General features: G+C 40.9%; 1 pseudogene; it reads left to right on the top strand.

Annotated features, from left to right (window-relative positions):
* LOC108700074 overlaps positions 1–16326 on the top strand; it is a 110643-nt pseudogene extending 94317 nt beyond the window's left edge.
* The last annotated feature ends 6047 nt before the right edge of the window (positions 16327–22373 follow it).

Raw genomic sequence — 22373 nt, 5'->3', positions numbered from 1 at the left:
TCTCTAGAAACACCACCCGAGTGACGTTTTTCAGGCAGCAATCATATATTCCGTATCCACTGCTGTAGTAGTGTATACGTTGACCTTGTAGGCCTTGTTTGCCCAGTGTGTTCTTCTTCTTCATTTTCAAACCACTGCCACTTAGCTGTGTGAGCTTTTTCACATTCTGTCTAAATATCAATAATAATACCGTCTCTAGAAACACCACCCGAGTGACGTTTTTCAGGCAGCAATAATATATTCCGTATCCACTGCTGTAGTAGTGTATACGTTAACCTTGTAGGCATTATTTGCTCAGTGTGTTCTTCATTTTCAAACAACAACCATCTAGCTGTGTGAGCTTGTTCACATTCTGTCTAAATATCAATAATAATACCGTCTCTAGAAACACCACCCGAGTGACGTTTTTCAGGCAGCAATCATATATATCGTATCCACTGCTGTAGTAGTGTATACGTTAACCTTGTAGGCATTATTTGCTCAGTGTGTTCTTCATTTTCAAACAACAACCATCTAGCTGTGTGAGCTTGTTCACATTCTGTCTAAATATCAATAATAATACCGTCTCTAGAAACACCACCCGAGTGACGTTTTTCAGGCAGCAATAATATATTCCGTATCCACTGCTGTAGTAGTGTATACGTTAACCTTGTAGGCATTATTTGCTCAGTGTGTTCTTCATTTTCAAACAACAACCATCTAGCTGTGTGAGCTTGTTCACATTCTGTCTAAATATCAATAATAATACCGTCTCTAGAAACACCACCCGAGTGACGTTTTTCAGGCAGCAATCATATATATCGTATCCACTGCTGTAGTAGTGTATACGTTAACCTTGTAGGCCTTGTTTGCTCAGTGTGTTCTTCATTTTCAAACAACAACCATCTAGCTGTGTGAGCTTGTTCACATTCTGTCTAAATATCAATAATAATACCGTCTCTAGAAACACCACCCGAGTGACGTTTTTCAGGCAGCAATAATATATTCCGTATCCACTGCTGTAGTAGTGTATACGTTGACCTTGTAGGCCTTGTTTGCCCAGTGTGTTCTTCTTCTTCATTTTCAAACCACTGCCACTTAGCTGTGTGAGCTTTTTCACATTCTGTCTAAATATCAATAATAATACCGTCTCTAGAAACACCACCCGAGTGACGTTTTTCAGGCAGCAATAATATATTCCGTATCCACTGCTGTAGTAGTGTATACGTTAACCTTGTAGGCATTATTTGCTCAGTGTGTTCTTCATTTTCAAACAACAACCATCTAGCTGTGTGAGCTTGTTCACATTCTGTCTAAATATCAATAATAATACCGTCTCTAGAAACACCACCCGAGTGACGTTTTTCAGGCAGCAATCATATATATCGTATCCACTGCTGTAGTAGTGTATACGTTGACCTTGTAGGCCTTGTTTGCCCAGTGTGTTCTTCTTCTTCATTTTCAAACAACTCCCATCTAGCTGTGTGAGCTTGTTCACATTCTGTCTAAATATCAATAATAATACCGTCTCTAGAAACACCACCTGAGTTGTTGTTGTTGTTGTTTTAAAAATAATGCCAGGCAAAGGCAGGCCGCCACGCAGAGGCACAAGGGGCCGTGCTGCTATGCTATCCTGTGGCCCTAGGAAATTGCCCAGTTTTAAAAAGGCAATGACCCTGAACTCCCAAAATGCTGAAGAGGTAGTTGACTGGCTTACACAGCACACCCCATCCTCTACCGTTTCTAACTTTACCACAACATCCTCATCCTCCACTGCTATGGGCACCCCACGTAACACTTCCTCCACCACCGGCGCCCCTTCTTCACTGGAGTCAGAGGAGTTATTTTCACATGAGTTTCTTGAACTGAGTGATGCGCAACCATTATTGGCAGAAGAAGATGAAGGAGATGAGGACGTTACACCAGATTTAATTCTGGCAGAGAACACAACAGAGATGGACATAATGAGTGATGACGAGGAGGTCCCCGCTGCTGCTTCCTTCTGTGAGCTGTTAGAAGAAATTGATGCATCTGAGGAGAATGAGGATGAGGAGATTGATGTTTTATGGGTGCCCAGTAGAAGAGAGGAAGAGGAGGATAGTTCAGATGGAGAGACGGAGAGTCAGAGAGGCAGGAGGAGAATAAGACTTAGAAGAAGCAGGGAGGACAGCTCGCAGGGAACAGTAGGGCAACAACATGTATCGGCACCTGTGGTCAGCCGGCCAACGCACCCGCCATTGCCGCCAACGCCGCCGACTTCTACTGTTACCCGCCAGATTGCCAGCCTCAAAAAGGTCAGCAGTGTGGGATTTTTTTAATGTGTGTGCCTCTGACAAAAGCGTTGTCATTTGCAATGAGTGCAGTCAGAAACTGAGTCTTGGGAAGCCCAACAGCCACATAGGTACAACTTCTATGCGAAGGCACATGAACGGCAAGCACAAAGCACTTTGGGAGCAACACCTCAAAGGCAACAGGCAAACTAAAAGCCACCCTCCTTCTGGTCCAGCATCTTACTGCTCTACCTCTGCTGTCCTTCACCCGTCTGAACCACCCTCCACTCCGCCTTCCACCTTGACCACCAGTTCCCATTCCCAGTCATCTGCCCCCAGCCAAGTTTCTGTGAGGGCCATGTTTGAGCGTAAGAAGCCAATGTCTGCTAGTCACCCCCTTGCCCGGCGTCTGACAGCTGGCTTGTCCGCACTCTTAGCCCGCCAGCTTTTACCATACCAGCTGGTGGACTCTGAGGCCTTCCGCAAATTTGTAGCAATTGGGACACCGCAGTGGAAGGTACCCAGCCGCAATTTTTTTTCAAAAAAGGGAATACCACACCTGTACCACCATGTGCAGAGCCAAGTCACCGCATCTCTGTCACTTAGTGTTGGGCCAAAGGTCCATATGACTACTGACGCATGGTCCTCCAAGCATGGTCAGGGCAGGTATGTCACCTACACTGCCCACTGGGTGAACTTGGTAATGGCTGGGAAGCAGGGAATGTGTAGCTCAACAACGACAGTGGAGTTGGTGTCACCGCCACGGATTGCACGCGGTTCTGCCACCACCTCTACTCCTCCTTCGCTCTCTACCTCGTCTTCTTCCTCTTCTTCGTCCTCTGCTGCTGGGTCCTCCTCCTCCACACCTGTGCACCCCCAGCTCCCCTAGGCTATTCGACGTGCCAGGTACGCCGTTGTCATGCTGTCTTGGGGATGACGTGCCTGGAAAGCAAAAACCATACCGGATCTGTACTCCTGTCATCTCTGCAGTCACAGGCCGATCGGTGGCTGACCCCACACCAACTGAAGATCGGAAAAGTGGTGTGTGACAATGGAAGCAATCTGTTGGCAGCACTGAGACTGGGCAATTTAACACATGTGCCCTGCATGGCACATGTTCTGAATTTAATAGTACAACGTTTTGTCTCAAAGTACCCAGGATTCCAGGACGTTCTCAGGCAGTCCAGGAAGGTGTCGGCCCATTTCAGACGGTCCTACACAGCCATGGCACGCCTTGCTGACATTCAGCAGCGGTACAAAATGCCAGTCAGGCGTTTGATTTGCGACAGCCAGACTCGCTGGAATTCAACGGTCCTCATGTTGGAACGTCTGCTGCAACAACAAAGAGCCGTCAACGAATACCTGTTTGAACTGGGTGGTAGGACTGGATCTGCAGAGCTGGGGATTTTTTTACCCCGTTACTGGGTGCTTATGCGCGATGCCTGCAGGCTCATGCGCCCTTTTGAAGAGGTTACAAATATGGTCAGTCGCACCGAAGGCACCATCAGCGAGCTAATACCATTCGCTTTCTTCCTGGAGCGTGCCGTGCGACGAGTGACAGATGAGGCTGTAGACCAGCGTGACGAGGAGCAGGAAGCGCACGATTTCTGGTCGGAATCACCAGAACGAACCCAGGCACCTGCTGCAACGCAGGGAGTGGAGTCAGAGGAGGAAGGTGGCTTTGTGGAGGAGGAGGACCAACAGGAGCAGGCTTCCCAGGGGGCTAGTGGTGACCTTTTGGGGACCCCTGGTCTTGTACGTGGCTGGGGGGAGGAGACCGTGGATGATGCAGTCCTTGATAACGAGGAAGCGGAGATAGATACCTCTGCATCCAACCTTGTGAGAATGGGGTCTTTCATGCTGTCATGCCTGTTGAAGGACCCCCGTATCAAGAGGCTTAAGGAGAAGGACCTGTACTGGGTCGCGACTCTACTAGACCCTCGGTACAAGCATAAAGTGGCAGAAATGTTACCAACATACCACAAGTCTGAAAGGATGCTGCATTTAGAAACCAGCCTGCAAAACATGTTGTACAATGCTTTTAAGGGTGATGTCACTTCAGGAACTCATCAACATTCCAGGGGCAGAGGTGCCAGTAATCCTGCCACGAGCGCACCTGCAAGGACAAAGCACTTTGGCCACTCTGTAACGTCAGACATGCAAATGTTTTTCAGTCCAAGGCAGCGGCAGAACCGTTCGGGATCCACCCTCAAAGAACGCCTCGACCGGCAGGTAGCGGACTACCTGGCATTAACTGCAGATATCGACACTCTGAGGAGCGATGAACCCCTGGACTACTGGGTGCGCAGGCTTGATCTGTGGCCAGAGCTGTCACAATTTGCCATGAACCTCTTGTCTTGCCCCGCCTCAAGTGTCCTCTCAGAAAGGACCTTCAGTGCAGCAGGAGGGATTGTAACTGAGAAGAGAACTCGCCTAGGTCACAAAAGTGTGGATTACCTGACCTTTATTAAAATGAATGAGGGGTGGATCTCGGAGGGTTACTGCACGCCGGAAGACTTGTGCTGAGTTTCTGATTCTGACTCCCCATGCAGCTGTCCTTCTCTGCACGCCTCATGACTCCACATACAGCTGTCCTTTAGCGTCCTCCTCCCTCCACCACGGTTACAAACTAGGGTGCAAACCCTACTGGTTTAATTTGAATCCAGGTAAATCCTGAGTTTTTCTGGCCTCTGTGCTTCAGTGGCTGTGACAAAAAAATTGAATATTTTCAGCATTTATATGGCATATTTTTTATGGCCTCTGTGCTTCAGTGGCTGCGACCAAAAAAACAGAATATTTTCTGCATTTATATGGCATATTTTTTCTGGCCTCTGTGCTTCAGTGGCTGTGACAAAAAAATGAATATTTTCAGCATTTATATGGCATATTTTTTCTGGCCTCTGTGCTTCAGTGGCTGCGACCAAAAAAAACAGAATATTTTCAGCATTTATATGGCATATTTTTTATGGCCTCTGTGCTTCAGTGGCTGTGACAAAAAATGAATATTTTCAGCATTTATATGGCATATTTTTTATGGCCTCTGTGCTTCAGTGGCTGCGACCAAAAAAAACAGAATATTTTCTGCATTTATATGGCATATTTTTTCTGGCCTCTGTGCTTCAGTGGCTGTGACAAAAAAATGAATATTTTCAGCATTTATATGGCATATTTTTTCTGGCCTCTGTGCTTCAGTGGCTGCGACCAAAAAAAAACAGAATATTTTCAGCATTTATATGGCATATTTTTTATGGCCTCTGTGCTTCAGTGGCTGTGACAAAAAAATGAATATTTTCAGCATTTATATGGCATATTTTTTCTGGCCTCTGTGCTTCAGTGGCTGCGACCAAAAAAAACAGAATATTTTCTGCATTTATATGGCATATTTTTTATGGCCTCTGTGCTTCAGTGGCTGTGACAAAAAAATGAATATTTTCAGCATTTATATGGCATATTTTTTTCTGGCCTCTGTGCTTCAGTGGCTGTGACAAAAAAATGAATATTTTCAGCATTTATATGGCATATTTTTTCTGGCCTCTGTGCTTCAGTGGCTGCGACAAAAAAAACAGAATATTTTCAGCATTTATATGGCATATTTTTTATGGCCTCTGTGCTTCAGTGGCTGCGACCAAAAAAATTGAATATTTTCAGCATTTATATGGCATATTTTTTCTGGCCTCTGTGCTTCAGTGTCTGCGACAAAAAAATTTTATATTGTTAGCATTATATGGCATATTTTTCCTGGCCTCTGTGCTGCAGTGGCTGCGACCAAAAAAAATTAATATTGTTTGCATTTATATGGCATATTTTTTCTGGCCTCTGTGCTGCAGTGGCTGCAACAGAAAAAATTAATATTGTTTGCATTTATATGGCATATTTTTTCTGGCCTCTGTGCTGCAGTGGCTGCGACAAAAAAAAATTAATATTTTCAGCATTTATATGGCATATTGTTTCTGGACTTCTGGTTCAGTGGCTGCGACAAAAAAAACATAATTTTTCAGGAAAGTACACATGCCTAATTTTTCAGGGTTCTGCAACAGTGGCAAAATCGCATCTTTTATGGTCACCGCAGGTGATCAATAAAGTAGACCAAAACTGGGCCCACACTGCAGAATCAGTGTTTTTTGGTTCACTTCACTGTACATTGAATTACCTCTGCCTGACAGTGCACGTGCGCACAAGCACGGTGACTGCTAAACACACCACTACAGAAATATTGCCACCAACAGGACGAACATCCTGGAGGTGACAAGCAACTAGTAATTAAAAACTATTATTTGCTCACTTGACGGTATCATTCATTAAAGCTCTTTGCGTCTTTTTGCGTTGCAGTAAGCACCGCGTTTCGTCTTTGCGTGTGAACAGGCTGTAACTTTTACACGACTTGATTGGCATGTAGACGCCGGACGTTTTAAAGCATTTTATTACACAGGTTTAGAAATGTAGTGTGATTTCTGCCCTTTACAGCACAAAACGCAGCGCTGTGTCAACAATGGATTTTTTAGAAACATTTTTGCCCTTGATCCCCCTCTGGCATGGCACTGTCCAGGTCGTTGCACCCTTTAAACAACTTTAAAATCATTTTTCTGGCCAGAAATGTCTTTTCTAGCTTTTAAAATTCGCCTTCCCATTGAAGTCTATGGGGTTCGCGACGTTCGCGAACCGTTCGCATTTTTGACGCAAGTTCGCGAATATGTTCGCGAACTTTTTTTCCGACGTTCGCTACATCCCTAATTAACATTTAAATGTGATTTTTATTTTTTAAGTTATCCAGTCTTTAGTGGGGCTTCTCCTTCCTGATTACCCCATCCTCATCCGCCATGGAGCTGCCTGTCTCCCACAATATAAAAGCAAGCAGGCAATGACATTTTTAGATGCTGAATTGGGGAACTTCCATTAAGCAGACCCTGCAAACCCCTCATCCACGGGTTCTGTCGTATGGTAGTTATACCACTAGATTATTTCTTGTCAGAGTGACTCTGAAAATTAGTCCTGTAACATAGTGAAAGGTTGGGGCCAAGCAGGTTTTAGTCTCAAAACTTGATTTCTCCAAAATCTTACTAAGACCCTTTTTGACTGGGAGAATGCCAGGTGAGGGATCCTTCATGAATGCTTCCCACATTTACTCTATTTTCACTTTAGCAACAGTGGCGGTTATTTATAAAATTTGCAGTGTCTATAAATGAGCCCCAATGAGTGTATTGATTATATTGTTGGCCACAAAGGTAAAGCAAAGATTTTGGTACCAGCGTATTAATTTCCAAATTTCTTCCAGCTGTAGATTCCAGGAGTTTGTGTCACACTCCCAAAATAATCAAAAGTAATTGTAGATGGAATAAACAGCTTCAAAGGCAGTGGTTTCAAACTGCAAGTGCTTTCTTTATTTAGCAGTGTTGAACACTACATGTTTCGGGTTAGAGCCCTTTTTCAACTTCTCAGCAGGATGCTCCTTTAGATCAGGAAGTAGAATGTGTCTTTAGTTTAATTTTTGTTGCCGTTTAGAGCAAGAAATAACAAAATACATAAGTATTTCCTGATTTAAAAAATAGGCAAAAATAGGTTAATGACAAGCCCTGTTCATTGTACCATTGTTGAAAATAGTATTGAGAGCCAACTAATAATAGCTACACCATTTCCAAACTCCAGCTTCAGCAGCCATTTATATTTATGGTTCATAAATAATTGTCATAAATGCTCTGTTTTTGAGAGCAGGGGTTTGCCCTCTGTGAATGTAAAGCACATTCTGACACCATCTTTCTCCTTGGCATGTAGATCTGTGCCCCAGGCATCAGCAGAGTAGCTGATTACCCCAATCAGGCACTGCCACTGCAGAGGGACTAATGTGCGCATGCCTGAGGCATTGATTTGCATGCCAGGGAATGAAAATACAATTATGGAATGTTTGTTTGAAGTGGATAAACATATTATTACATGTCTCTCAAAAGAAGCATAATGCCCTTCTGGTGCAGAGTGGATCCCCTAGGGTGCTGTGCAGTGTGATTAGACACACCACTACCATTGCCTAAAGAGTTGCTGGTGACCTCATTTACCTTACTAGACTTTGTGTTTTCTCCTCCCATTTTCTCCCTACATATGTAAACATGGCCTTCCAAAATTTTGCATATAGCTGAACATATCATAGCTACTGGCAGTTGTCAGTAGCTTAACTATTTGGATCACCGCTTTAATTGGCAATAGTAATATAGTTAATAATGCCTCACTTGACATGTAAGAAGAAGGCATGCATGTGAAAGATTCACAGTTGGACAACATATGCAAATTTACGGCACAGAAATGTTTGTTGAGGAAGGGGTGAACTGAAATGTTATGAACTACCCTGCAGCCCCTAAGGAGTTAATCAGTCTTCAGATGCCACCGCCCACTCACAATCTGTTTAGTGGCCATTTTTTTCTCTCTAGTAGCCAAACATTTTGTGAAACAGATGTCCTGGCAAGGAACTCCTTGTATTTATAGAAAAAAAATAATGTGGCTTTCCACATTCACAAATGACTCCTTGGCATGTTAACTCATTTATTGCCATCAGTTTTCAATATGGTAAGAAATGTGCCTTTGGGCAACATTAACCATTGTGCATTGTGAAGATCTGCAGACCCATATGACTACGAAATCCAAAAAAGATAAGTGGAAAACTACAGAACACATTCAAGCACATTTCTTTCTATAGCCATATTTTTCATTACTCTGACTCTCTTCTCAGGGCTGTTTTTGTACTGCTATCCAAATGGCACATTATGTTGCTATTCAATAAACTAAACTAGAACTGCATTATATACTGCACTATGTCTGCATGTTACTTGAATACTATACAAACCCATGGGGCATTGACAGACTCCATAATGTACCTCCAAAACAGGCAGAGCTTGGAGAGTGCTCAGGAGTGTGGCCAGAAAGAAAAACAGCCAATGGACAAGACACACCCAAAATACAAAATTACTGGTTTGGTATCTGTATTATTGGCATATCTGTACTAAGATGCGGAAGAGGGCTGCTCTTGTGTGTCTGACTTAAACAGCATGTACGATCATGAGCTGGCAGGAGGTTGGATCCATGCTGGTCAGATCAGAGAAAATACTGCAGTGGAAGATCACAGCGAGAGCAATGGCACAGCCAATATATAAGAAACTGATCATTATAATGTATACGAGTATAACTGTGAAATTGACAGAGGTGGTGGAAATACACAATTCAAGTATGATGTTAAAATGTTTTAAATACAAAGATGTAAGCTGGTTTGGGTGCTTGGTAAGGGAAGCTAAAGATAAAATGGAATCTGACTGTTACCATGGTACAGGTATTGGACTTACTATCTAGAATTCTCAGGACCTGGGGCTTTCCGATAACCGGTCTTTCTGTAATTTGGATCTTTATACTTGTCTACTAGAAAACCATGTAAATATTAAATAAACCCAATAGGCTGGTTTTGCTTCTAATTAGGATTAATTATATATTGGTTTGGATCAAATACAAGGTTCTGTTATGCTATTACAGGAATGGGACCTATTATCCAGAATGCACGGGACCTGGGGTTTTCTGAATAAATGATCTTCCTGTAATTTGGATCTTCATAGTTTAAATCTACTAGAAAAATCATGTAATTTACTAAACCCAATAGAATGGGTTCACATCCAATAAGGATTAATTATATCTTGGTTTGGATCAAGTACAATGTATTGTTTAATTTTTATAGAGAAAAAGGAAATAATTTTTCCAAATTTTGATTATTTGGATAAAATAGAGTCTATGGTAATTCAGAGTTTTCTGGATAACGGGTTTCCAAATAATGGATCCCATACCTGTATAAGTCTGCAATAAAGCTCCCCAGTTCTCAGGGGGTACTGGTGTTACAGTTGTTGGGGACCTTGTCATTACGGCATCCCTGAAAATCTATTTTTTTCCATGTTATTTTTTATTTCACATTGGGGTCCTGTACTGGATCCCAGAGAAAAATTTTGGTTTCTGATGTCAGCCCTGACAATTTTAGATGCCAGTCTATATAGACCAGTCTATATATTATTACATGCATCTTAGTTTGGATAAAGTACATATGGTCAGATTGATTAGCTCCTTGTTGGACAGTCTTCCTAAGGAGACCAAGTAGTCTAACATCAAATACATTTTTTAATGTGTGTGATGGAGATTGCATTGTGGTATAGAAAGCAGTGCAGAAACAACCTTACTTTATAGGAGAACTAAACCCTAAAAATTAATATGGCTAAAAATGCCATATTTTATACTGTATATTGAACTTTTTGCACCAGCCTAAAGTTTCAGCTTCTCAATAGCAGCAATGATCCAGGACTTCAAACTTGTCATGGGGGGAGGGGTCACCATCTTGGAAAGTGTCTATGACACTCACATGCTCAGTGGGCTCTGAGCAGCCGTTGAGAAGCAAAGCTTAGGGGTCGTCGCAAATTATCAAGCAGAAAATGAGGTTGGTCTGTAATATAAGCTGATTATTAAATTCTGATGCTATTTGCACTGCTTCTGTGTAGTAATTGTATGTATTAATTGCTAATTAGCCTTATATCTTAACATTTCTATTCTATCTGTACTTTATATTGTGAGTTGGTCCCTAAGCTCAGTAAGTGACAGCAATACAGAGCATGTGCAGTGAATCATCAGAAAAGAAGATGGGGAGCTACTGGGGCATCTTTGAAGACAATGTCTTCCCTGCTAAAGGACTGTGGTTGCCTTGAGCTGGTACTGAAGCCCAAAACATAATGTATAACGTTTCTAGCCTATTTCTTTAGTTGCGCTTTAGTTCTCCTTCTGCTTTAACTATGAAGCACTCTATGCAACATTTAGGGACCTAGTTAGGAAGGGCACTATGCTCCCTCAAAATCTCTAGAACTTATAAGAACAGTTAGCGTTATTTATTAACATGGGACAATTTTCACCAGTGCAGTAACCACACTTGTTTTCTTTTTCTGACTTGCAATAGCCAGCTTGAAGCTCACGTGGTAGGTTACTGTTCATAAATAAGTCCACATGGTACTTACATTAATGCTGCTTGGTAATGGGGAGCAAAACACCTTTCAATCTCCACAGGTCACTACCTATTGACAACAATATTGAGAGGCTCCTTTTTGATTGGCAATCTGCAAATGTAATAGGCTTCTGCCATAGCACTAAAGGCATACTGTATAAACTACCAATGACTAAAATGGAGTCTGTAGAAAAGCTTATCTTAATATCCTGGTTTTTTTATACTAGTGCCACCATTTAACAGCTGTAATTGCTTTTCAGTTCCTAAGAATGTTCTCTCTTTTCAGTCTTTTGCACCATTAAAGGACAAGGAAACCCTTTCTCCCAATCGTTCAATATGTTATAGAGGCCCAGTTGCTAGCCCTGATAGCTAGGTTACTTTTAGCAGATTGCATGTTTTTTCCACGTTGCCTACTGCAAAGTCTGCTGTTTACAGCTCTTAGACATTATCAAGATGGCTGTTGGCATTCACCTGTACATCCGCCAATCACTTTGTGTTGCTTTAAAAATCTCGCTCCTAATAATAAATGTACATGCACTGCTGCATAGACTCGTGGCTTTGGTCTGACCGCAGGATTGATGGATTAAGGGATTTTCTTTTTTATGTGCTCACTGCTATTTTAAAAAGTTTAGCACATCTACATTTTTACAAATAGAGGCTGCAGAACTGACTGGAAATATGACAGTCCAATAAGTTAGAATGTTTAATTGACTTTCCTTGCCCTTTAAAACTAAAAATTAGTAATGAGCTACCTCATTCTGGCAGGTATAAACAGGGTCTTATTTCCATATCTGCACATGCATATGTAATATTGAAACATGGACAAAGTAAAATATGGATACAGTTTTCTGTGTTTCTTGAGCATTGCCATGTGTACCTGCACATAAGCAAATAGCTGTCTAGTTCATAACTGCTCGCAATATTCCAGTTGGTACTAAACCTAAGGCTAAATTGGTCTGAGGCAGATCATTGTCATTTCTCCCTCTTTCTGGCTCTATAATAGCAAAAACCAAGCTAATACAGGTATGGAATTCATTATTCAGAAACGAATCCAGAAAGTTCCAAATTACAGAAATGCCATCTGCCATAGACTCCATTTTACCCAAATCCAAAATTTTCTTATACCTTGTATTGACTCAAACTAAAATATAATGAATACTTATTGGAAGCAAAACCAGCCTATTTGGTTTATTTAATGTTTAAATGATACTCTAGAAGCCTTAAGGTACAAAGTTCCAAATTATGGAATGATCAGTTATCCAGAAAAGCCCAAGTCCCAAGCATTCTGGATAACAGGCCCCAAATCTATAACTATAAAACCATATTGATACTACAATGTTTACTGTCAACGGTGTTATTTATTGTTCCTATAACCCAGCATTTCTTTATGGAAGGCCAAGTTTCTGCATTGTATATACATTGCTGGATATTCAAAGACTGTAATAGATAGCTCTGAAAGGAATTTATATGCATAATATGCATGATATGAAGTGAATTGAGTTAGGACAGTGTCAGCTAGATGAAATGCTCTCAATCTCCCCTCCATTTACCTTAGTGATCACCTATTCACTTGTGCAGTACATCTGCATTTAATCTCCCTGCTTGACATTAGTCTTAAGGAAGGACTCAGTGACATATGGTTGAATTTATTTAAAGGGATGGGTTTATATGGTTACAACCTCACAAGGTTCAGTTAGGTAGCTTGCAACATATCTGAAGTAAACATAAACATTCTTTCTGATTTATAGACCTTGTTTATCAGGATCAGGATGTCAAGTAGCTGCCATCATATATGTGTTTCAGTTTGACAGGGGAAAAACACCCCGCTTTCATGAGCTGGTTAATTTGGGTTTATATAAAAAAAGTACATAAACACCATGTGAGCCTCCAAAATGCAATATTTTTTTCAAACATGATTCTGAAATCCAGAGGAAACCATGTGAGTCTCTGACTCACATGAACAGGTTCCCAACCCCTTAGGCTGGCAGTCATGCAGCCCCTCCCTCTCCTTGTTCCATTTTAAAGTGATGGAATCTGTGTACCATGCAAAGTTGGGGGGGGGGGCTTCAACATTGAGTTGTTAATTGGAAATGAAGTCCATGGAAGCATAGGGTTTTTATTTATTTTTTTAGTTGTATTTTTTCAATTAAACAATGTAACTTACCAGTCTCTTTTTTGTTTATGCATGATAGTAAGTTTAATATGTCAGTTGACCAAAAAATCCTGATTTCCTCCTTTCCTATGCTTATTTTTATTTTCCATGCACCACTTTTTTTTTATTTTTTTTTTAAATTTTCTAGGCCCACATAATGGGTTTAGAATTGTTCTTTTCAACACACGTTTATTTAAAGAAACAGTAACACAACAAAAGGAAAGTGTTATAAAGGAATGACAATAAAATGTACCGTTGCCCTGCACAGATAAAAGTGGTGTGCTTCCCTCAGAAACACAACTATAGTTTATATAAACGAGCAACCGTGTTGCCATGGGGGCAACCATTTAAGCACAGGAGACACAGTAGATAACACATAAATTCTGAACAATCCCATTGTATACTACAGAATTATCTGTTATTTGCTGTGTATCCTGTGCCTTTTCTCCCTTTTCAGCTTTGAATGCCTGCCCCCATGGCTGCACAGCAGCTTGTTTGGATAAACAATAGTTGTATTTCTGAAGCAAACACACCAGTTTTACCAATGCAGGGCAACAGTTCATTGTATTGTCACTCCTTTAAAACACTCAATATTTTTGGTGTTACTGTTCCTTTAATAAGATTTGTTCTGAACATACTTTTTGCGTGTTGTTTTGATCACAGAAATTAGGTTTTTCTTTCAATATGCATTTTTATTTGTCCTGCTGGGTCCAGTCAGGTGCACCTGCTGGGAAGAGAAGAAGGCAGGCACATGTTGTGCATATCCAGTGATATCGCTGGCATGTGCCAAACCCGACCCAGCGTAGAGAGCTCAAGTGCATGCGGGCCTGTATCTGCACACATCTGGACCCAGCAGTAGCCTCAAATAGAGGCCTGTGGATGTAGCCTATGGGGCCCCACATCTCATTTATCTGCCTCTGCTTGTGATATAGATAATTGCATTACCAGTGCACAGATAACCCTCCTACAAAATGTACTCCTAACAAAGAGGGAAGACGAATTTCATTGGCATAATTTCAGTCTACGCATTGATAAACACTTCAAATAATATACACCATATTATGATTGATAAGGATAGGGCAAGTCCCATGCAGCCATGCAAGCAAATGTCAGATGAGATTCTTGTTCCCGTGCACTGCAGCCAGTTTTCCCTTCAAAGAACTGTGCTAAGTTTGCCATCTGCATTTACAGCTGTAGGCCAGATAGGATAGTTGAGAGGTATAACAGAGACAGCTGGTACATCTTGCTAACCCTTGACAATATTTTAGGGCCCCTTGTTTTTTGTGTGTGTTTTTTTTTTCCAGAACACACTAAAACTAGTCTTGGTTGGGCAGTGTCTTTCCCACTGATAACTTGTTTAAAGGGTACCTGTTGACAAAATATATTATCCCCAATTAAAGTTGTGGGCAAGATTAGTTTTTTTTTTTTTTTTAAATTGCTCCCGGTAGGACACTCATCGGGATGGAGCTCCCAGTGTGAACAGCCATGTCAGCCAGAGCGAATGCATATAGCTCGCTTCTGACATTGTGTGTATAATGAGCAAGTTGCGGCATTCACTCATTATCCACATCCGTGTGCGCCAACATGCCCACTCGAACTGGCAGCTCCCTCCCATTGCGAATGGCCTAGTTCTGGCAGGGGCATTTAAAAAAACCACTGTTGCCCCCCGTGCTCTATTAGCCCGCACCTTTTAGTTGGGGATAATATATTTCGGCAACAGGTGCCCTTTAAAGAAAATCATTTGTATAGCACCCAGGTCAGAGTCATGTGATTAATACAGCAAGTCTTTCCTTATGATGTCCACTTGCATAAGATAATGTTATTTGCATACAGGTATGGCTTCAACCTATGAAGATTTTAAAGCTTGTTTACAATAAATAATACTTCTATTTTAAAAATAACAAATAGAGGTATTTGAACTTGCCTTTTGTAATCGTTCTCTGACATCAGAAACTGATTCTTAAATGAACCAGAAACTGATTCTTAAATAAACCATGAAAATATATGCAATATATAATATTGTATAATGAAAAAACATTATTTTTTCCACATTCATTGAAAACAGGTTGTGATGCAACTTGTAGAAGTTCTTTGCACAGGTAATTATGGATATTGAGCTGACATACTACTTTTCTTATTTTCACATTTAACAGGGTAAAGTGGCAGAGAGGGGGACACACTTTGGGCTCCTTGCCAACCCCAGCAGCCTGTATTCAGAACTGTGGCACACACAAAGCAACAGAGTGCTGAACAGCTAGAAGAGCAGGGCCACACAGAAGAGTGCCCAAGAATTGTCCAAGGAGGAAGAACGAAAGAAACTTCAAGAAGAAATAATCAACAGTGTAAAAGGTTGTGGGAACTGCTCATGCTGACCAAGGATAATGACTGACTGAGCTGTAAACGGTGGCATTGTGGGAAGTGGGAGCCCAAGGATCTTTTTTTAAATTCACACAGTCATAGTCTCACAGCAGCCTTTGCCTTATTTCCCATCCTGTCTCTCTTTCTCCTGCCTTACTTTTTTGCCCTTCCTTAACTTTTATTTCTTCTTCATGGTTTGTTTATATAGCTTCTCAAAATACGTCTTCCTTTAAGAAGTCTCTGGATACTTTTAGGGTGGAGATTAAAATGTAGAATCATTGTTTTGGGGCAACAGCTAAAGCTTGGTCATATGTGTTAAGCGCCTTAACCTGATTTGGTCGCCAACAAATTGTAGGCCAAATCAGGATGATCTGATTGGCTAATGATAGGTTCACAATGGGGCCTATGTAGACCAGTTGGGAAAGGACCACATCAAATGCACCAGTGGTCCTCATTTGAGGGTATTTTCAAACTTGCCAGATCAATATCTAGCAGAGCAAGATACACATATAAGTACTGTATATACCTGAGTATAAGCCGAGTTTTTCAGCATCCAAAATGTGCTGAAAAAGTCTACCTCGGCTTATACTCGGGTCAGCGGTACCCGACCCGAATAGCTTGCAGTCACTTTTAATCATTCCTATACCAACAGTTCACTTGGGGAGAGACTGCAATATCCCACAATGCCCTCTGTTGGTTATATGAAAGAATAACAGTGCACCCTCTGTTGGTTATATGAAAGAATAACAGTGACTGCAATATCACACAGCGCCATCTGTTGGTTATATGAAAGAATAACAGTGACTGCAATATCACACAGCACCCTCTGTTGGTTATATGAAAGAATAACAGTGCACCCTCTGTTGGTTATATGAAAGATTAACAGTGACTGCAATATCACACAGCGCCATCTGTTGGTTATATGGAAGAATAACAGTGACTGCAATATCACACAGTGCCCTCTGTTGGTTATATGAAAGATTAACAGTGACTGCAATATCACACAGCACCCTCTGTTGGTTATATGAAAGAATAACAGTGACTGCAATATCACACAGCGCCATCTGTTGGTTATATGGAAGAATAACTGACTGCAATATCACACAGTGCCCTCTGTTGGTTATATGAAAGATTAACAGTGACTGCAATATCACACAGCGCCCTCTGTTGGTTATATGAAAGAATAACAGTGACTGCAATATCACACAGCGCCCTCTGTTGGTTATACGAAAGATTAACAGTGATGGCAATATCAAACAGCACCCTCTGCACATGGTAGTGGGACAGTGGGACAATGCACACAGTAATCCGTTTGGCAATTCTCTGTCACCATCAACTTTGCAAAGAAGTCCGGTTGATCGCTGGGGGGGTCGCTTTGGCAGAATGTGCGCTGCTGGGAGACAGGGCTGTAGTTGTGTCTAGGCTTATACTAGAGTCAATAAGTTTTCCCAGTTTTCGTAGGTAAAATTAGGTACCTCGGCTTATACTCGGGTCGGCTTATACTCGAGTATATACAGTAGTTCTCTGCACCTTTTATGTCAACCAACCAAATTAGTTTAAATATAATTATTGTAAATAATATATTTGTCCTATACAAACATGATTATTTATAAATACTATTAAAAGTTATTTACAAATTCAAAATACATAGGAACGAATGTGTTAATGAGGATATTGTGATCCTCCCAGGTATTTTATAAGAACAAATTAGTATTTGTGCTGTCAACATTTTTTGGCCAGGTGGCTGAACTTTTAATCCTGCTGGTGAGCCTTTATTTATACAGTACATACAGTCATGAGTGATAACACTGGTTCCAAAGAGTCAATGTCAGCACAGCCGTGTTCCCAATACCTTTAAAAGATCTGTAACTCTTTGTGACCTGTTAGTGTTAACCTGTTTTTGCTCATGCTTTTAACGATCAGGGTCAACAAAACGGAAAACTGTAGTAAAAGTATATATTTACATGTTGTGTAGGAGTTGCTTGTATCAAAAATATAGTTTTCCTTTACCATAGCCATTAATGGCAACATGTAAAATCAGTTTCTGTCTATTAGAGAAAATAACTGTTATAAAGCCATTAGGTGCTGCCTTCTGTACTTAGTGCTTTCCTGTTAACAGCTGCATTATAATGTATTTCTTCTGTTTAAATGCCCAATACTAAATCAGTTTTCAGGTGAATATTGCCACCCACACTCCATGACCATTAGAAATTATTGCTGTAGTTTCTAGTTTTTGTCCTCAGATTCCCTCTAACTGTGCAGCTAGTGAAAACACTGACATTTCCAGGGAGTCGTGTCAGAATGACCAAGTCATTTATAAGGGATGAATACCGTCACTGGAGATGCACTAAGATACCAGTGCCATTCCTTAGAAGCCCAGGAATCCGCTTTTGTGTCTAACAAATATCAAATGGGTAAATCAGCTTAAAGTCTTTAAAGAGAGATTCATGGGTGCAGTTTTACAAAGCTAATTTATCATCATTTTTTTCTAGTACAGGTAGTCCTGCTATAAGGATGGCAGAGAACACAGTCAATACTTTTTGTGAGGTTCATAATTATGTACAGTAGGCTTCATGTTAACAGTTGTCTGGTCTGGCCAACCTGTAGCCTTTGGCCAGATGATTGCAGATCTTGGCCTGTGGAAAAACACAGGATGAGTATCCGCTTCCCCACTGCTCCCTCCGCTCCTGCTCTGCCTGCACGTGGTAGCATTAATCTCATTACAAAATGGAAACTTTTGTGCCGAAATCCACCAAGTCTGAATAAAAGAAGGGGAGCAGCAGGGCAGCAATCATCTGGTCTTAGCCATAGCCTTTCATATGAGCCTTTATAAATACAAGGACTGTCTATTTTCAGACAGAAAGTTTCCAGTTTTCATGGCCTTTAGAGAACAGTTGATCAGATGAAACCCTCTGTGGGATTTTTATGGCTTCCAAATGGTAAAAAAAAATCTTTTTTTTTTTTGGCAAGTTATATTTATTTGCAGCTACTGTTTTTTTTTTTTTTAAGTCGAATAATTTGGCAGGCAACACTTTGAGCTTACTTACAAAGGTCTGAAGCAGTGTAAAATAACAGCGGCAAATCTGGCATTCACATGCCGTAAAGTAACACACACCTTGATAATGTACATAATGGATTCATACTTCAACTTCATCGTCTAGTCTGGATGTGACCCTAGCAACTAAAAACCTTAAAAGCTGCAGTACAAAAATAGCAAATAATTTTTTTAAAAAAAAGCTTAGTTATATAAAACGGTAGCCTTCAGCTACTCTTTAAAATATGATACAACCCAACCCCCTGAAAACTCTTCTTCTGGGTCTTATTAGTATAGGCCTCCTCATCTACATTTAGCACCAGCCCCCCCCCCCACCATAACAGCCCTGTGTCATAAAAGGGAGTAGTAGAATTATCTTAATTCTTTGATTGCCCCTTAACCCTTGGTTTGCAAGGAATGTTAGTGACCTGCACCTTTTGATTTGCTGCTGTAATGTATAAGGAAGAAACCAATGTATATAAAGTTTATGAACCACAAGTCTGAAGCTGCCTTTTTACACCAGTAATCAATCTATATAGACCTGCAAATGATCACTGTCCCTTAAAGACAGACTAATGTGATTGATGTCCCAGAGAGCTCTGCAGGGCTGCCGTAGCATGGATTTCATTCAGTTCTTAATAGAAACGTTTGGTCTGTCCCATGCCCTCGAGTGTCTTCCCTATCGCTGCTCTGCCTCCGAATGTCTGAGAGAGAAAGAAAATGACCGGATTCATTTTGCGTTGTGTAGCATATGAAGTGGACTTCTAATGTGATCCCTATCTAAATCCAGCTCCTCGATTCTTATTTCCCAGATGACTGTCTGACATCTCTCCTGTCTTCATTCATTCTTCATTCTCTCCCATTCTAATGTACAAAAGAATGCCCCTCCTGCCTTACCACCTGTCTGTCTTGTAGAGCAAATCGCTCCAGAAGGAGACAGATGAGAAGTTTCCTCATGACATATTTGCCTCTCTGCACATGATAAGAATAGTGGATTTTTTTATTCACTTTATAAACAAGGTGAAAGATACAGAGTCAGCAGGCAGGGGGAGATGCAACTTTTTATATAATGCTTGGCAAATACCTTCCTCATTATGCTGTTCTCAGATCTAAAATAAAGGGGAGCCATTCCTATAACAAATGCAAAATAGCTCAGTGCTGTTCTGAACTTTTTTGCAATTAAAGATTTTATTAGCATATTTACACTAATACCATAAATGTGTAATCTGAGTGTCTTCTTCTGTTGGGTCTGTTCAAGGACAGGTAGAATGGCAGCTTTTGTCATCTGCCTAGGCCAACCACCAATATAAAAGTAATTAAAAGAGCAATTTTACATAGTTGTAAGGGTGTATGTCCCCTTTGAAGAAAAATGCTAAGATTTTAATGGTCTGTACCTATACCTTGTATCTTTGCCATAGGGCCCTAAAGTGGAATGACAAAATAAATATGCACTAAAATGTACAGAGTGAAAATAAACCTGTGTTATTCTCTGCTCTAGAGCACATTGCAGGGTTTTCATAGAAGCGTCCAGTAACTTCTACAGAAAAGACAATCAGACAGATGTTTCCTTGGCAGAGCAGTCTCTGGTTACATTTGTGCTACTAATGGATTTGGGAGGCTTATTGCAGCCTTGATGTTTGTGCACAGATGCCACTTTCTTTTTTTAATGGGGGAAAAAGCCAAGATACACATTTATTTTTTAGTTCTTAAAAGCTTATGTATTGCTCCAGCATGTACAAGCACGCACTGTTATAATCGACCTTTCCCACTGGGCAAAGGGAACTACAGCTTATCCCTACAAATGTCTCTGAGACTGCTCATAGGGTTGCTCCGGGCTGCAGGACTGCAGCAGATTCCTTTATTCCGCATTCCTTTTTTTCCCAAAAATACATTTGAATGTGACTGGGTTACCCCTTCCCACAGTGGTGGCATTTCCCACCTGCCTATTTGGTAGAATCAGCTCCCAAACTTTTTCAATTTGTTGGTCCTGGTGCAAGTACATTGACTGGTCACCTTCCAATCCTCTCACAAATATTGACAGCACCACAAATCTTTTCTGTAGATAAAAATGCCTTTATTGAAACACTGGCAGTAGACAGAGCTTTTTTCAAGCTTGAAAAAAAGGCTCTGTGTAGCCTGAAATGTTGCTTATCCTGGTCCTGCCAGTGTTCCAATAAAGGTGTTTTTATCTACAGAAAAGAATTGTGGGGCTGTACTTCAATCAATATTTCCCACCTGCCGCCTATAATCATTTGTTAGGCAACGTGACTTCAATTATGGCATATCTTTGGCAGAGCTTTGTTTGTTTTGTGTTTTTCTAACTTATTCCTAATTGAACTTGAATGTACCAAAATGCATATAATACAAGGTGATGATAAGCCGCTATCTGTTGAGTGTTTTGATTTTTAAAGATGCTTCTGATTGCTATTGATTTAGATACTTGCTGCAGTCCTTTGTAACATGACTTTCCATGCTCTGTGCATTTATTATGTATATAGAAATATTGTTGAAAACATAAAGAGTAATATTTGTTTATTTTGTGTAGAAAACCTTGTGATTGTGTGAAGTCGCCAACACTTCCATTTCCATCACTTTCTGATGTCTTTCTTTGCCTTAATTATTTTTCCTGTCTCCTCAATGACTCAGTATAACTGGAGTGCTAGTATGGCATAATTGCTTCTCTTTAGCAGAGAATACAAAACTCTCTGTGCAGTTTCCAGAAACCCATTATCCAGAAAGGTCAGAAATGCAGCATTACCATTACCGAGTCCTCTTCAGAAGTTCATGGATTTGTTTTCTGTAATAATAACAGTACCTTGTATTTGATAAGTAAGTAAACTGGATAAATCAGTATTGGTGGCAAAACAACCCCAGTTTCCTGTTCACTAGGCCAAGATTCCTGACACCTTTCCTCTTTGCTGGTGCTGTTCTCTCTAGGGGTTTATTGTTGCGCAAGGATTTTCACATAATATCTAATAAGACCCAGACTTCCTGTTTAAAAACGGCCATGAGGGATGCTTTTTGCCTGTTGACCTCTGCTGCTCCCACCAGGCCTTGTGGCTTAACACTCCTTTTAAAGGGGAAACTATTACAACCATCAGGGCCATAAGGAATTATTTGGCCCCAATCTTCTAAGAGGAGCTTTCCTCCCGGGGGGGGGGCAATTATTAACCTATTGGTCACCTGGACAAAGGGCCCTTCCAGCAAGTAGAATGGGGGCCCAATTAAAAAAAATGCACACACAACTCTGATACCCCACTTGCCACCCATTGTGCTGAAAACCCACCTGCAACCCACCCACTCATCCATGAGATCTGCTGTCTTGTGGCCTTCAAATCACTCATTTTCTTTTCATGGGATTTCACAGGGTCCCTAACAGCAGAACTCCCACTGATGGCAATCATCACTGTTAACTCATACTAAAGTAAAATTGAAATAAGTTTACCTTTATACGTAGTAAATTTGTCCAGACACAGTAACCCATAGCCAAGATCTTTGCTTATAAACAGGTGACCAGTAAATACTACCTGCTGATTGATTGATATGGGTTACTGCATTACATAACCCATTTTGAAT

Source organism: Xenopus laevis, chromosome 8S (genome assembly GCF_017654675.1).
Source record: "Xenopus laevis strain J_2021 chromosome 8S, Xenopus_laevis_v10.1, whole genome shotgun sequence".
NCBI lineage: Eukaryota > Metazoa > Chordata > Amphibia > Anura > Pipidae > Xenopus > Xenopus laevis.
Note: the sequence above shows the minus strand (reverse complement) of the source record. Positions and strands in the feature narration are given on the sequence as shown.